This window comes from Armigeres subalbatus, chromosome 1 (genome assembly GCF_024139115.2).
Source record: "Armigeres subalbatus isolate Guangzhou_Male chromosome 1, GZ_Asu_2, whole genome shotgun sequence".
Classification (NCBI taxonomy): Eukaryota; Metazoa; Arthropoda; class Insecta; order Diptera; family Culicidae; genus Armigeres; species Armigeres subalbatus.
In genome coordinates, this window is record NC_085139.1 from 26,602,460 (window position 1) to 26,620,347 (window position 17,888).

Consider the following 17,888-nt stretch of genomic DNA (forward strand, 5'->3'; position numbering starts at 1 on the left):
ATGATAGCGTGGGAGAAAAGGGGAGGGGGCGATAAATCGAACCTGAATGAGGATAAAAGATTCATATTAGTTGCCGTAGCGGTGTGTTTGAGCTTCAAGAAGGTATTAAGGTGTATGAAGCCATCCAGTCACAGCTAAAATGATAGAACTTGGAAGTTGCACATAGCAAAGTTGTGGTACATATCACAGTTTTCGAGTCAACGATTCATCCTGCTAAGGAAGGATTTGACCAGCTGCTGCTGCTGCGATTGGCTTCAAATAATGGACGATAGAGACACTTTTTGCTAATCAATTGTTAAATGAGAACACTTGTTATTTTAAACGCCTTACCAAATTTTGAGAACATTGTAGTAGGAGCTATGGGATGAAGTGCTGAACCGTTCCCCTATAAAAATTAAAGATTTTTTGAAAACATAAGATTTTAAAGATTTTTGGGCATTTTAAATTATAGTGTTCTGTTTATTTTTAATTTTTGATCAATACTACAATCCGATATCTTGTTCGATAAGGCAGCTTTCACTCAGTCAAAATGTTGCTGTCAATTTCGGTTCAGTGAATTTGTACCCACCAGCTTTTATTTATTTAGATATTTATTATTAGGTGGGAGATTATTTCTACAAAGCGGCCGACAGCCGAACCATCTACAACGCCATTGTCATACAGTTTCATGAAGGTGGAATTGATTATAAGAAACATCTCGTCGGTTTAGGCTCGAATGGTGCATCATTTATGATGCGGTCGAAGAGGTCTGTCATGCTACAAAACGATTGCCCTGCTTTGAGTTTAATCAAATGTATTGTCTATTCGGAACAAAGTTAGAACACTTTTTATATCAAAGTTAGTTTTTTCTCCAGATACAGGCAACTTTCCCAACTTCGGATGTTTTGCGCTGGACTCGTCTAAAGATACGCTAAACAACGCATCAATTAGTTTGACAGATAAAACTTCGGAAGAAAGTTTGGTTCGTAAGTCCCGACTTCCGAATTCTAAGTTGGTACCTGCCATTCCTTGGCTCTCTGTGCAAGTTACGCGTTCGAAAAGCTGCCGTCGTATTTGGAGCAGATGATGCGCGATATCTACAGTTACTTGTCATGCAGCCCAAAACATTCGAAGGAGTATACCGTGATCGATCAGCTGTAACCAGATGGCTATAGCTTGAATCAGTAGTCAAACAGAAAGCCCTGAGTTTACGAACATGTACATGTACAGTGAAATCAAATCACTTTTGCTGATTCTCCTTTCCAACATCTGTGAAGATGACTGTCTTAAAAATAACGAAAACAACTGTTTTCCAAACTTTGAACAATATTTTCGTGAGAAAACGAAGATCTACGGGGGTAGGGGTAGGGGTAGCTGCAGAGAACTTGGCTGGATTTCTTGATGAACCGCAGAAGGAAACTATTCTATGGAAATTTCTATGTGGAGCTGGAGAATCATATTACCAAACGCTTTAACTTGAATGATCCCGTTCTTAAGGCAGCTTCACCCGTCGATCCAACAAAATTTGGAGAACATTAGCAGTCTAAATAAGTTCGATTCTGAATAAGTTTTCAAACTTTTTTAAGTGCAGAGGCGAGCAGAAGTTGGAGAAAGAGTTTCGGGAGCTCAGGGCCTCAATTCTCAAATTCAGATCGAAGAGCAGGACGATACGATGACAAGCTGGGCGAAATTGCTGGGCAGTAAACGGCGAGATGGAAAGATGGCATTTCCATTATTAAGAAAGTTCAACTAAAATTTTTTTCTCATCCCTCATTCATCAGCAGCTGTCGAAAGCACGGGAAAACTGTCGAATTCGACGAGCAAAATGATAACCGGATGACATGCGCTTTGGCCTTACCAAAATCAAGATTTTTTGCTCACAAATACAGTGACCGGCATAATAAAAAGCCCACTCGCCGTTATTCATACAAAACGGTCAACTTTGGAGATCTAGATCTGAATAAAGCTTTGTATTTTTAAAGCTGAAACAAATTGTTAAGCGTTTCATTAAATAATTCCATTCACTATTATTAAATTGAACTTTTGCCCAAAATGTCCCGCATTGGCCTGTGGAATATCTGATCACTTTAATCTAGGTATATCACTTTGTATGTAGACGAAGAACGTGAAAGAGTAAATACAGGGGTCTACGTGGCGGCCATCTTTCTGATGGCAGCATCAAAATCAACGATCAATTTAATACTAAAGCGTAACCATAATCGTCGATAAACGAAAATATGTTATAAATATTATGATTCATTCATTTATTTAGTTAACATCTAAACAGATAACACTGAATCAACAATTTGACGCCACAATGCACGGTTCGAGGCCGCATCTCTCCATCCTCGAATACGCCCCACGCTCGCCAAGTCGTTCTGCACCTGGTCTGCCCATCTCGCTCGCTGCGCTCCACGCCGTCTCGTACCTGCCGGATCGGAAGCGAACACCTTCTTTGCAGGGTTGCTGTCCGGCATTCTTGCAACATGTCCTGCCCATTGTACCCTTCCGGCTTTAGCTACCTTCTGGATACTGGGTTCGCCGTAGAGTTGGGCGAGCTCATGGTTCATTATTCGCCGCCACACACCGTCTTCTTGCACACCGCCAAAGATGGTCCTAAGCAACCGTCTCTCGAATACTCCGAGTGCTTGCAAGTCCTCCTCGAGCATTGTCCATGTTTCATGTCCATAGAGGACAACCGGTCTTATAAGCGTCTTGTACATGACACATTTGGTGCGGTGGCGAATCTTTTTCGACAGCAGTTTCTTCTGAAGCCCGTAGTAGGCCCGACTTCCACAGATGATGCGCCTTCGTATTTCACGACTAACGTTGTTGTCAGCCGTTAGCAAGGATCCGAGGTAGACGAATTCCTCGACCACCTCGAAGGTATCCCCGTCTATCGTAACACTGCTTCCCAGGCGGGCCCTGTCGCGCTCGGTTCCGCCCACAAGCATGTACTTTGTCTTTGACGCATTCACCACCAGTTCAACTTTTGTTGCTTCACGTTTCAGGCGGGTGTACAGTTCTGCCACCTTTGCAAATGTTCGGCCGACAATGTCCATGTCATCCGCGAAGCAAATAAATTGACTGGATCTGTTGAAAATCGTACCCCGGCTGTTACACCCGGCTCTCCGCATGACACCTTCTAGCACAATGTTGAACAACAGGCACGAAAGTCCATCACCTTGTCTTAGTCCCCGGCGCGATTCGAACGAACTGGAGTGTTCGCCCGAAATCTTCACACAGTTTTGCACACCATCCACCGTTGCTTTGATCAGTCTGGTAAGCTTCCTAGGGAAGCTGTTCTCGTCCATAATTTTCCATAGCTCTACGCGGTCTATACTGTCGTATGCCGCCTTGAAATCAACGAACAGATGGTGCGTTGGGACCTGGTATTCACGGCATTTTTGAAGGATTTGCCGTACAGTAAAGATCTGGTTCGTTGTCGATCTGGGATATCACTTTGTAGGCGGCATTAAGGATGGTGATCGCTCGAAAGTTCTCACACTCCAGTTTGTCGCCTTTCTTGTAGATGGGGCATTTAACCCCTTCCTTCCACTCCTCCGGTAGCTGTTCGGTTTCCCAGATTCTGACTATCAGTTTGTGCAGGCAAGTGGCCAGCTTTTCCGGGCCCATCTTGATGAGCTCAGCTCCGATACCATCCTTACCAGCTGCTTTATTGGTCTTTAGCTGTTGAATGGCATCCTTAACTTCCCTCAAGGTGGGGCTGGTTGGCTTCCATCGTCCGCTGAACTGACGTTGTCATCTCCTCCGCTGCCTTGACTTTCACTGCCTGTACTCTCAGCGCCATTCAGATGTTCCTCGTAGTGCTGCTTCCACCTTTCGATCACCACACGTTCGTCCGTCAAGATGCTCCCATCCTTATCCCGGCACATTTCGGCTCGCGGCACGAAGCCTTTGCGGGATGCGTTGAGCTTCTGATAGAACTTGCGTGTATCTTGAGAACGGCACAGCTGTTCCATCTCCTCGCACTCCGCTTCTTCCAGGCGGCGTTTCTTCTCCTGAAAAAGGCGGGTCTGCTGTCTCCGCTTCCGTCTATAACGTTCCACGTTCTGCCGGGTACCTTGCTGCAGCGCGACCGCCCGCGCTGCGTCCTTCTCCTCCAGAATCTGTCTGCACTCTTCGTCGAATCAATCGTTCCGTCGACTTCGACCCATATACCCGACGTTGTTCTCCGCTGCGTCGTTAATGGCTGCTTTGACTGTATTCCAGCAGTCCTCAAGAGGGCCCCATCGAGCTCACCCTCTTCCGGCAACGCTGCCTCGAGATGCTGCGCGTATGCAGTGGCGACATCAGGTTGCTTCAGTCGCTCTAGCTCGTACCGCGGCGGTCGTCGGTACCGAACATTGTTGATGACGGATAGTTTTGGGCGCAGTTTAACCATCACCAGGTAGTGGTCAGAGTCGATGTTAGCGCCACGATATGTCCTGACGTCGATGATGTCGGAGAAGTGCCGTCCATCAATCAGAACGTGGTCGATTTGTGATTCTGTCTGCAGTGGTGATCTCCAGGTGTACCGATACGGGAGGCTGTGTTGGAAGTAGGTGCTGCGAATGGCCATATTCTTGGAGGCGGCGAAATCAATTAGTCGTAGGCCGTTTTCGTTCGTCAGCCGGTGAGCGCTGAACTTTCCAATAGTCCAATATTATGATTTATTGACTAAATAGAGCGCTTATTGCCGATTGAAATGTGAAAACTACTTAAAGGCATCAATATTGTTGATGAAATACACCTCGCATTCATTCTTTCGCACAAGTTCTTAAAAAATGGGTAGAATTGGGGGTGCCAGATCCCTGAACAGTGAAGGGAAATGTACAGTAGAACACTTTGATTGTCATTGTTTACATTTTATCCTGTCAAATTTCATGCACCGAACAAACCGAAACAGTTTGCCAAAAAAAATGCACCTGATTTTTTTTTACCTTTTTACCTAATTTCTGGTAGAAATCTTACCGGATATTTGGTAGAAATCCTTTCAGATCCTCCTGGATTTCTGTTGGAAATCCTTCTGGATTTCTGTTAGAAATCCTTCTGGATTTCTGTTAGAAATCCTTCTGGATTTCTGTTAGAAATCCTTCTGGATTTCTGTTAGAAATCCTTCTGGATTTCTGTTAGAAATCCTTCTGGATTTCTGAAAGAAATCCGTCTGGATTTCTGAAAGAAATCCGTCTGGATTTCTGAAAGAAATCCGTCTGGATTTCTGAAACAAATCCGTCTGGATTTCTGAAATAAATCCGTCTGGATTTCTGAAAGAAATCCGTCTGGATTTCTGAAAGAAATCCGTCTGGATTTCTGAAGGAAATCCGTCTGGATTTCTGAAAGAAATCCGTGGTGCCATTTTAACAGGAAGATCTTCGATGTCCTCATTAGTTTTATGAGTTGGTAGCTCCAAGACACCTCGTAACATCATTATAGACACACCACAGAATTCGATCAATATCTACGACACTCCAAACTATCATTGAATTCAGATCTTAATATTTGAATCGATTAACATGAAGATCTTCGATGTCTCAACTATTTTTATGAGTTAAAATGGCACCACGGGACTTCAAAACAGAATTACAAACGCATAACAGAATTTGTTCAATATCTATGACACTCCGAACTGTCCTTGAGTACAGATCTTAATATTCAAAACGATATTCAAAACTATCAACAAGATCTTCGATGTCTCAACTATTTTTATGAGTTGGAATAGCTCCACGGTACCTTGTAACACAATTACAGACATACTACATACTTCGCTCGCCATCTACGACTCTCCAAACTATCATTGAGTACAGATCTTAATATTCAAATCGATCAACATGAAGATCTTCGATGTCCCTACTAGTTTTATGAGTTGGAATAGCTCCATGGGACTTCAATACATCATTACAGACACACTACAGAATTCGTTCAATATCTACGAAATTCCAAACTGTCCTTGAGTACAGATCCTAATATTCAAAACGATCAACATGAAAATCTTCGATGTCTCAACTATTTTTATGAGTTGGAATAGCTCATGTATGGTATCGTAGATATTCTGGAAATCTTATGATTTGTATCTCTCTCTCTCTCTCTCTCTCTCTCTCTCTCTCTCTCTCTCTCTCTCTCTCTCTCTCTCTCTCTCTCTTACTGGCATTACACCCCAAACTGGGACAGAGCCGCCTCGCAGCTTAGTGTTCATTAAGCACTTCCACAGTTATTAACTGCGAGGTTTCTAAGCCAGGTTACCATTTTTGCATTCGTATATCATGAGGCTAGCACGATGATACTTTTATGCCTAGGGAAGTCGAGACAATTTCCAATCCGAAAATTGCCTAGACCGGCACCGGGAATCGAACCCAACCACCCTCAGCATGGTCTTGCTTTGTAGCTGCGCGTCTTACCGCACGGCTAAGGAGGGCCCTTCTTATGATTTGTATATACCGGTGTAATGATGTCCCATAGGGCTCAAACTAACATACAAGTTCAAGAACCTATACTCTGTTGATTTCGTCCAGGTCTCGTGTCCGTAGAGGACTACCGGTCTAATTAGCGTTTTGTAGATTGTCAGTTTGGTACGGTGGCGAACTCTATTCGATCGGAGCGTCTTGCGGAGTCCAAAGTACGTACGATTTCCAGCCACTATGCGTCTCCGAATTTCTCTGCTGGTGTCATTTTCGGCAGTCACCAGTGAGCCCAAGTACACAAATTCTTCTACCACCTCGATTTCGTCACCACCGATGCAAACTCGCGGTGGGTGGCTCACATTGTCTTCTCTTGAACCTCTTCCTATCATGTACTTCGTCTTCGACGTGTTGATGACTAGTCCGATCCGCTTAGCTTCCCTCTTCAGTCTGATGTAGGCTTCCTCCATCTTCTCAAAGTGATGTGCCATAATATCTATGTCGTCGGTGAAGCCAAATAGCTGGACGGACTTATTGAAAATTGTACCACTCGTGTTAATCCCTGCTCTTCGTATTACCCCTTCCAAAGCGATGTTGAATAGCAGACACGAAAGACCATCACCTTGCCGTAACCCTCTGCGGGTTTCGAAGGGACTCGAAAATGCCCCTGAAACTCGAACTACGCACATCACCCGATCCATCGTCGCTTTGATCAACCGTGTCAGTTTATCCGGAAAACCGTGTTCGTGCATTAGCTGCCATAGCTGGTCCCGATCGATTGTATCATATGCGGCTTTGAAGTCGATGAATAGATAATGTGTGGGCACGTTGTATTAGCGGCATTTCTGCAGTACTTGGCGAATGGCGAACACCTTGTCCGTGGTGGAGCGTTCGCCCATAAAACCCGCCTGGTACTGCCCCACGAACTCCCTTGCAGTTGGTGCTAGTCGACGGCATAAAATTTGGGAGAGTACCTTGTAGGCGGCGTTCAGCAAAGTGATTGCGCGGTAGTTGCTACAATCCAGCTTATCGCCCTTTTTGTAGATGGGACACACGACACCTTCCATCCACTCCTGCGGCAAAACTTCCTCCTCCCAAATCTTGGTAATAACCTAGTGCAGCGCTCTAGCCAGTGCCTCACCACCGTGTTTAAATAGCTCTCCTAGTAGTTGGTCAAACCCAGGGGCTTTGTTGTTCTTCAGCCGGCCAATCTCCTCCTGGATTTCCTGGAGATCCGGAGCCGGTAGAATTATGTCCTGCGCGCGTTCTCCCAGGTCCATCACCATACCGCCATCTTCGTCTGCCCCATCGCCATTCAGGTGTTCTTCGTAGTGCTGCCGCCACTTTTGGATCACCTCACGCTCGTTCGTAAGAAGGTTCCCGTTTATGTCCTTACACATATCAGGCTGTGACACGTGGCCCTTACGTGAACGGTTTAACTTCTCATAGAACTTTCGTGTGTTATTAGCGCGGTACAGTTGCTCCGTCTCTTCACGGTCTCGATCTTCCTACTGGCGCTTTTTCCTCCGGAAAATCGAGTTTTGTCTGTTCCGCGCCTGTTTATATCGTGTCTCGTTCGCCCTCGTGCGGTGTTGCAGCAATCTCGCCCATGCTGCATTCTTCTCTTCCACTAACTGCTCACATTCGCCGTCATACCAGTCGTTTCTCTGATCCGGGGGCACCGTGCCAAGTGCAGCGGATCGAATATCTCTCCAGCCATCTTCAAGAGACGCTGCGCCTAGCTGCTCTTCCGTTGGAAGTGCCACTTCCAGCTGCTGCGCGTATTCTTGGGCTAGTCTACCGTCTTGTAGCCACCCAATGTTAAGCCACAGCGTCCGACTTCGACGCGTTTTGTACACCGTCGAGAGTTTTGAGCGCAGGCATACTGCAACGAGGTAGTGGTCGGATTCAATATTCGCACTGCGGTAAGTGCGGACGTTCGTGATGTCGGAGAAGAATTTACCGTCAATAAAACGTGGTCGATTTGGTTTTCCGTTTCTTGGTTAGGTGATCTCCATGTGGCCTTGTGGATATTTTTGCGGGGAAAGAAGGTGCTTCGGACTACCATTCCGTGGGAGGCTGCGAAGTTTATGCATCGTTGGCCGTTGTCATTCGATACGGTGTGCAGACTATTCAGTTCGATGACCGGTCTATACATTTCCTCCCTTCCTACCTGTGCGTTCATGTCACCGATGACGATTTTAACGTCCCGCAGTGGGCATCAATCGTATGTCTGCTCCAGCTGTGCGTAGAACGCTTCTTTCTCGTCGTCGGGTCTCCCTTCGTGTGGGCAGTGCACGTTGATGATGCTATAGTTGAAGAAACGGCCTTTTATCCTCAGCTTGCACATCCTTGCGTTGATTGGCTGTCACCCAATCACGCGTTGGCGCATCTTACCCAGAACTATGGAGCCGGTTCCCAGCTCGTTGGTGGTGCCACAGCTTTGGTAGAAGGTAGCCGCTCGATGCCCGCTTCCCACACTTTCTGTCCTGTCCAGCAAATCTCCTGCAGCGCCACGACGTCGAAGTTGCGGGGATGTAATTCATCGTAGATCATCCTGTCGCAACCTGCGAAACCTAGCGACTTGCAGTTCCATGTTCCAAGCTTTCAATTGTGATCCTTTATTCGTCGCCTAGGTCTTTGCTGATTATATCGAGTCGCATTATCTCTTATATTGTTCGTAATGATTGGTTTTCCAGGCGGCTTATTGGGCCTGCGCAAACCTCCTGTCTCGTCGGAGGGCCGTCATGTCAGTGCTGTTTAGCGTCCCACCTAACACCAGGACTTGGGCTTGTGCGCTTTGAGCGGCACACGGTCGCTTTGGTGGGGCCTACTTGCGGATACATGCAGCTTTTTATAGAGGTTTAACAGGGCCCACTGTCAAACCCCACCACATCCTAGGCAAGCCCCACAACTCGCAGATGGCCTGGGGAGGGATCGTCAAGCCCTTGGACATAGTCCCATAGTCCCTCCTATACATAAGCTAAGTAGCTGTTGAATCAATATGTTGGTCTTATTGACCCCTAAGATCTGAATTCAAGACTGGTTTGGAGTACCGTAAATATTCTGGGAAAATTGTGTTTTGTATATACTGGTGTAATGATGTCCCTTGGGGCTTCACCAACTAACATACAAGCTTGGAAACCTATGAATCACTCTGTTGGTCCTCTAGACCTCCAATATCTGAACTCAAGAATGATTTGGAGTACCGCAGGAACTCTGAAAATGTTGTGATTTGGGTATACTGGTGTAATGATGTCCCATGGGGTTGCTCCAACTATTACACAAGATCAGGATCCTATGAAGCACTCTATTGGTTTTGTAGACCTCCAATATCTGAACTCAAGAATGGTTTGGAGTACCATAGCTATTCTGGAAATGTTGATTTTGTTTTGAAATACTGATGTAATGATGTCCCACGGGATTTCTGCAGCTAACACACAAGCTCAATAACCTATCAAGCACTCTGTTGGTCTTGAAGACCTTGAAGACTCAAGAATTTTTTGGAGTACCGTAAATATTCTGGGAACGATGTATTTTGTATATACTGGTGTAATGATGTCCCATGAGGTTTCTCCAACTAACACGCAAGCTCGGGAACCTATGAATTGCTCTGTTGATCTTGTAGACCTTCAAGATCTGAACTCAAGAATAGTAGATGTTCCGGTAACACTGCTGTTTGATAAAAATAGTTCAATTATGTCTCAAGTACCATTTCCAACTTCATATTAGGATTGAGGCCCCGTAAAACGCTTTGTTGTTTAAGTAGATCATCAAGATCTGAACTCAAGGAAGGTTTGGAAGTCCTAAATGATATCAAAAAAATATTTTCCCCCATATTTCAACTTTTTTATGGTTTGCATCCGCATTTGAAGCAGTATGTCCAAAATTTATGTTGGAATACGACGAAAAAAAAAATCCGTATTGAATCGGTTAAGAGGGCAGGGTAGGGTAGGTGTAGAGTTTGTAATTGTTTATTGCTAATGTTGAGTTATTTTTAGAAATGGAAATGGAAATTAATGGAAAATTCTTTTTTTATAATTGCAAGTTTTGGTTTTAAAAGTGCTTATTTTTTTGTGGATTAATTGTTTATGAAAATTTGGCATAATTTGTGGAAAATCAGTTATTTTATATTTATTATTGCTTTGATTTTTATTGACAATTTCCTATTTTTTTTTTTGGGAAATTTCTAGTTTTTAGGGGGGCATTTTTATATTAGTCATACAGAAAGAACGATTTCGTGTTTCAGAAAGCCGAAGCGGCTTTTCTTACAATGAATTTGTTCCAAAACTGCAGAATGGGCTCCCAGTTCACCAGCCGTAAATCTCCTTGAATTATTTTATGTAGACATAGGGGGAATGACGGCTTTGGCAGGTTTCGTTCTATTATTGGCAGGGGTTTTTTTATGACTGACTAAGCTTAAATTTGGCCTAAACATTCTTTGCATATCAAAGAATATTGTGGCCAAATTTCATAAAATTTGGTCGACAAAAACCCCCCTGCCAATAATAGAACAAAACCTGCCAAAGCCGTCTTTCTCCTACATGTCGAGAAAAATAAACGAGTAAGAAGTTTTTTTTTGTCCTGGTCATAGCTAGTCAAAAAGAATCGAGGCGGTATTATTTCGAAACACATGGTGCAATTGATCCATATTATATAAAGTTTCAATAAAAAACAATTGCCATTAAAATCCTACTAACTTATGTTAAATACCGAACAATAATATAGTATTTATAATATAGTAGTCGAACAATAATATTGGACAGGGGTAACTTGAACATTTTTTCTTACTTAACCGATTGTATCAACACAAATTTTGTTCAGCTGAACTTTCTTGTTTATTTTTTTAATATGCATGATATACTTCATCCTCAACATTTGCATAAATTTCTCAGAATTTTACAGATCATCTGTAACAGATGCCTACGGATTTTGATATCAAACTATATTTCTACTGGCCTGAGTTTTTGTATGCCCTAAATTACCTAATTCAATTAATATCAAGCTTTTCTCAATTTCGAAATGTCTGCTACTTCAGTTCTACTTATAATTCAGTTTTAATAATCTTCAACTATAGTAATTGTTGAATAGCTGAAATTGAGAATATCGATTATAGTTTCCGCATCAGTTGTTGAAATCGGCGGAATCCAACAATCACAAAATAAACCGATTCATTCACAATTGCAACAAAACGTGGGTATCTGATTACATCTTCGCTTCGTCGCTTCAGGCACAGCATCTTGTTATTTCCGATTTCTATCAAGATTAAATGTCTCCTGATGGTGCACGGTTAGATATTTCCTCTATAAGCTAATCGTTAGACACAATCCGGAACAACGGATGGCGTGGACGCCTAATTAGCTAATTATGTCGCTAATTCACGATAAGGAATCCAGAATGGACGATTACTGCACTGTATTATCATTCAAATGGAATCGTCCAACGCTTTCTCGTTGCACACGTGATGGAACAATTTGAATCTGCCCAACGAGCCGATGTGGATAAAACGCATTTGATTCAGTCAATTGATTCGGCACAATTGCGCCAGCTTCCCAATTATAAGTCAGTAGCCTTTGATCCCGAACGGACGATAAGTTCAATTCCCATCTGAATGCTTATTGGATTGATGGCTTGTTGACTTTGCCCATTTTTATATCCAATTAAATTAAGAGCTTGTGATACTAAACGTAACATTAATTCATTTCAATTAGCGAAATAAAATATTGCCAAATCGTTGAATAAAGACATTCCTTTAAAATCGCGAAAATTTCTGCGTCAACGCGACCGAGAACAAGTTTTCACCCGTAAAAGCAATATTTTTCCTATCTGATAAAACAAGTTTAATAAGCAAAGTTTCCTCTGGGTTGAATTTGAAGAGGAAGAAACGTGAAAGTTTAGACCTCTCTCCGCCGCGGTTGTGACTCTCGGTTGGGAAAATTTGTTCGCGAACAAAATGAATCCCGAAAAGAATGACGAAAGGGGGAGGGCTCAGCCGGTTCCAGAAACGACTTTTGATTGCGCGTGCGGTCTGTGTGATCTTCGGTGAGGATTTGCCGGCACGGGTGCTCCAGCGATGTGATGTTTACAGTGAAAGTAAACTTTCCACGCAGATAACCCGACGGAGGTGAACCGGGAAATATTAGTTTCGAGATTGTAGCTGAGGGATGGAATCAATCTATCCGAATCAGTATGATAAAAAAATAAGAAAATAAATGGAATTTTACATTAATGATAAGCATTTGTCCGTATTATGTAGGTTATTGGAACTATTAAAGCAATAATTTCCAGAATTTACTTTTTCAATTTCAAAATATTTTGATTTGTTTAATACTGGCTAGGAAATATTTAAGGGTTCCAACAAATGATACTTCTGCAAAGTTTATTCCATTTTCCAATTATCTTTTTCCTTTCAACATTCGACGGCATCGAGTTCAAAAATATCTTCCAGACTGTTAGACTGATTTGTTCGCTACCAAATCACTTTTGGCTACATCCATAAACACATGTAAACTATCGATTTCGCCAAAGTTCTTCGACATGGTGACCCGTGTCCAGCAAACATCGAACGCCAGCCAAATGGTAAACGAACCATATCCCAGACTATCATTTGCCAAGCCATTAAACGCTTGAGTAATCCCTTCGGCAAAGCCTGCAATTAACACTTTTGATCTTCGGGCCATCTGCTGCTACACAGACAAGTAGTGGGAGGGCAACCTCGCTATATCTATGTGAAATGTGCAAAATGCATATCACTATGTAACTCTTTGCTTTCAACTTTAATCTCTAAAACTGACCAGCAGCAGAAGTTGGCCTCTGGAGCAGCTGGAGCAAAGTGAAACATATACAGGAAGGATCATACGTGTGTTTGGGTAATTATGTCCCCGTATGCTGCAATTAGATGTCAACCACCAACTTTTCAAAAATTGATCCACCTAGCGGTGTTTGTGCCTTTCTCGTACATTAGATATACTAAAAAATGAGTGAGAATTTCTTAGCGTGTTTTTTTTTTTGTATATACATCGTATTTTGGCCATAACTTTTGATTCCATAGTCTGATCTGGCCAATTTTTAATAGGAAACAAATCGGATCAAGATAAGTGCACAAAAGATGAGTGAGTTTTATTTTGCGCACATACATACACACACGCACACACATACACACAGACAGACATCATCTTAATTCGTCGAGCTGAGTCAATTGGTGTATAACACTATGGGTCTCCGGACATTCTATCACAAAATTGTCTTGGAAGTGAAGAAATAGCCTTTTCGTTATACCTTGGTGTACGAGAAAGGCATAAACATGTATTGTGAGAAAGTTGTACAACATTTTTGTTTAGTCTTACACCGGGTGTTCTGGGGAAAGTATCCACTGGAGTGTTATTTCCCATCCCTCTCCTACATACGGTAGGTGCCTACCGCTACATCACTCGTATCGCATGCAATTGAGAATGGTTGTTCATAGTTAGTCACCGCCAGAACCAGTGCTGACACCAGGGATGACTTCAGTTACATAAACGCGTCCACCAGAATTTATTCTTTACTAGCAGCCCCGTCGAACTTCGTCTAGTCAAAAATTGATCTATTTAAAAATTTGTCACTTGTCATAAGACGAGTTTGTACTTATCCATTTTATTCCACTACTTTATTGTACCTTTGACAGATACGTATTTCGACCTCAGCAGTATGGCCGTCTTCAATGTCTCGAACTGTCCAGCGATGGGGAGATCACGCTGAAGAACTTCCTGCACTACCGCAAGAAGGTGCTCTAAAAGGGCCATCCGAACGACAATGCGCAGCTGTTCACGAAGGAACACTTCGAGGGAGCGTCTGTACGTACGAATTCAGCGGTGGAGTGGAAATGTATCATAGCGAGGTGATTGCGGTGCAGGCCACGACGGTGGCGCACGAGATGGGACATAACTTCGGAATGGAGCACGACACGCCGGACTGTCACTGCGAGGACGAACGGTGCATTATGTTCGCTTCCAGTTCTTCGATCGCGCCGAAGCAGTGGAGTAGTCGCAGCATAGACCAGCTGAATTTGGCTTTTCATCATGGCATGAACTATGGCATGGCATGGCATGAACTGTTTGACTCGCCGGTTTGTGGAAATGGGTTCGTTGAGCACGGGGAGCAGTGTGACTGTGGTCTTCCGGATTATTGCAAAAATTCGTGCTGCAATCCGAGGACCTATATGCTGCATTCGAATGCTTCTTGTGCAACGGGTGAGTGCTGTGACTTGGACAGTTGCAAACCGAAAATGGGAGGCACGATCTGCAGAGAAGCGGAAGGAGAATGCGATCTGCCGGAGTATTGCTGTGGGGAGTCCGAGCACTGCCCGAACGATGTCTTCAAAAGGTATACGAAGGTTTGCGGCGACGGGAAGGTGTTCTGCTAGAAGGGTCCTGCAGATCGAGGAACGATCAGTATTGGTTGCTGTGAAGTCCAACGGGGAAGACATCCGATCAGTGAAAAATGAGGAGGGTACCAGGCATGGAAATTGTGGATACAATCGAGTGAAGAACGAGTAAAACAAGTGCGGAATGTTACACTGTCGGCACCTGAACGAGCGGTTGGAGTTCGGAATGGAATCGGTGGCAATCCTGTCGCACAGCTTTATGACTTATAATGGTAGTGTGATTCCTTGCCGATCGGCGATCGTGGACTTAGGGCTGCAGAAGGTCGATCCCGGATTGGCTCCGGATGGGGCCAAGTGTGGCGAAGGGAAGATGTGTCTGAACCAGCAGTGTATGGCCGTAGAGAGTCTTCGAGCGCAAGGTAACGGGGTGGAATATCCGGAGAACTGCAATGGCAACGGAATCTGTAACAGCGAGGGACGCTGCCATTGCAACAAAGGAATCGGACCGCCCTTCTGCAACAGTCCCGGGAATGGTGGCTCAGAAGACAGTGGACCAGTAACGGACATCAAAAAGCACCGCAAACCACCGTCCGTGTACGTACAACAAACCAAGCGTTCGCTTTGCAATGTGTTCCAAGCTTGCCGAATCGCTTCTTCCGTTCATTCTCCTTCTTCACCTTCTGGTTCCGTCGGAAATATTAGATCCTACCCTGGAACTTCCACCAAACCGCATGTTCAAATCAGTGGCTTGCAGTTGTTTTCGAGTACTAATCCTGAGTTACTTAATACTTGTGACACATATATGATACCAATATCACTGTACAGCATATAATCATATGTCTGTCACCCAGAATCACACTGGTATCACGATAGCACGATGATTTCCGTACCCTGCCCTTCGACCGCTGTATTGTACGAAACAGAACATAATTTGTTGTTTGAAATGTCAAATACGCCGTTTGACATATGAAATAAAAACAAACATTTGCAAGCTGACTGAGTAAAAATCGTTTTTTCTGCAATTCCAGATGATATTTTTCACAACATTGCCAAAATAATTATTCGTAAGCACATTATTTACTACAAATATGCTCTGAAGATGTCTTCCTATTGATTTTGCCAGTTCTTGGGTTATTACCGGGAAGATCTACACTTTTGCATGATCTACACAGCCAGTCACGCCTGTCTCAACTTGATTGTTCAGCTTTGAGCCATCGGTGTACGACACAATTGATCCTGATCGAAGATTTGGTCCACCATTTGTTCATATACTTCGCTCAAGATTAATTACATCAAAACATCGATGAAAGTTGTATCTTCTGATCATTCAGTCATCATTGTTTGTGATCAGCGAGATTGATACTTATTTTGTTTGGAATGCAATGATGCTCTATCAGGTCACCTTCGAAGAGGTTTGAAAATCTTCTGATCCTCAAAGCAATTTTCTCAGCTTCTAATTGAATAAATTTATCCAATGGAAGCACATGGAACAAAGCGTATAGCGCTTTATTTGGCGTGCTTCTCATTGCACCCAGTATTAAAAGAGTAACTAATCATTGAAGTTGCTCCAACTTCTTCTGTGTCGTCTTATGACAAGTTAATACATTCCACTAAAAGCTTAACATATTTTTCTTATCAAAATTTGTGTTTCATTTGTATGGGAACCTCCTCTCTTATATCGGGGAGGGGTATCAAACCATCATAGATACATTTTTAGCCTTTAAACACGTCCAAATGCTAAATTTGGTTTAATTTGCTTGATTAGTTTTCGAGTTATGCAGAAATTTGTGTTTTATTTGTATGGGAGATTTCCTCAGTGCCGGCTGTTGTTGGTATTGGTAGAACTAGTGTAATGGTTTCGACAGCGGCTGTGGGGCAAAACGTCCCACAGGCAAGTTCTAGTTTTCCTCACTCTCTAGCAGAAACTACGGCCTCTTCTCCTTTTACAGCCGACCCTTCGCACCGAAGAGCGCCGATGCGAAGAGAATCTGCTTCTTCTTTATCGTCTACAACAATATCTGCAACAAACGGTCGCTCTGGCGGCTGCTTTGCCCTGCAGTGGATCCTGCGTGGACTCCGAGCGAACATTAATGAACTGAAACTTCTCATCGCAGACCTTGAACCTTCAGTCATCGCGCTCCAGGAGACTAAGGTCAACCAGACGGTCGTATTGCCGAATCTAATCGGCAGGAATTATACGTTGCTCCTACAATCGAACAACGTCCATCATTGGCAACACGGAGTTGGCCTTGCTATCCGGGAAGGCATTCCCTTCGAGCGTTTGCAAATCAATACCACCTTAAATCTTATTGCAGCACGTGTTCACGCACCAATTCAGATAACTGTTGTGTCAATATATATTCCGCCGAGCTCTGTTCAGTGTCAGACGGCATTGAGTGAACTGTTTGAGCAGCTGGAGGGTCCGGTAATATTCCTGGGTGATTTCAATGCCCACCATCGCGCGTGGGGTTCGCAGTCGTGTAGCACACTTGGCCATTTCATCGCTGAAACTTCGTTGGAAAAACATCTGGTTATCCTGAATGATGGCTCCCCAACTCGAATCACCCGGCAACGGGTAGAACTTCGGCAATCGACGTCACGCTCTGCTCAGAAAGAGTAGCTCACCGATTCACCTGGCGAACTCTGACGGACACGCATAACAGTGATCACTTCCCTATAGTGGTATCTTTCCCGAGATGGTCACACTCGCAAAAGACGCGACGTAAATGGCTCTACTGGTCGTTGTACGAACGTATCACCGTCGAAACTATTCACCCAGATGTCGATTGAGATGTCGACAACTTCTCAGAGCACATAATAGCAGCAGCGACTAAATCCATACCACGAACTAGCGGCCGTATTGGACTAAAATCGGTACCATGGTGGTACCCTGAAGCAAAGGAAGTAATTCGGTGGCGAAGGAAGTGTCTAAGATCCCTTCGACGCCTACAAAAAAACGCTCCTGATCAACCCGAAGCGCTGGCGATGTTCCAGGAAGCCAGGTCGGCAGCATGAAAGGCGATTAGGCAAGCAAAGCAGCAGTCGTGGGAGAATTTTATGTCGACAATATCACCGAGTAGTACGACGACGGAGCTATGGAGAACAGTGAATACCTTGCGTGGCAGTAAGCAACAGCGAACTGTAGTACT

The 17,888-nt window shown here is 43.9% G+C and overlaps 1 pseudogene; it reads left to right on the forward strand.

The window, feature by feature from the left end:
• LOC134206042 (disintegrin and metalloproteinase domain-containing protein adm-2-like) lies at positions 1-17,359 on the forward strand (annotated as a pseudogene).
• The last annotated feature ends 529 nt before the right edge of the window (positions 17,360-17,888 follow it).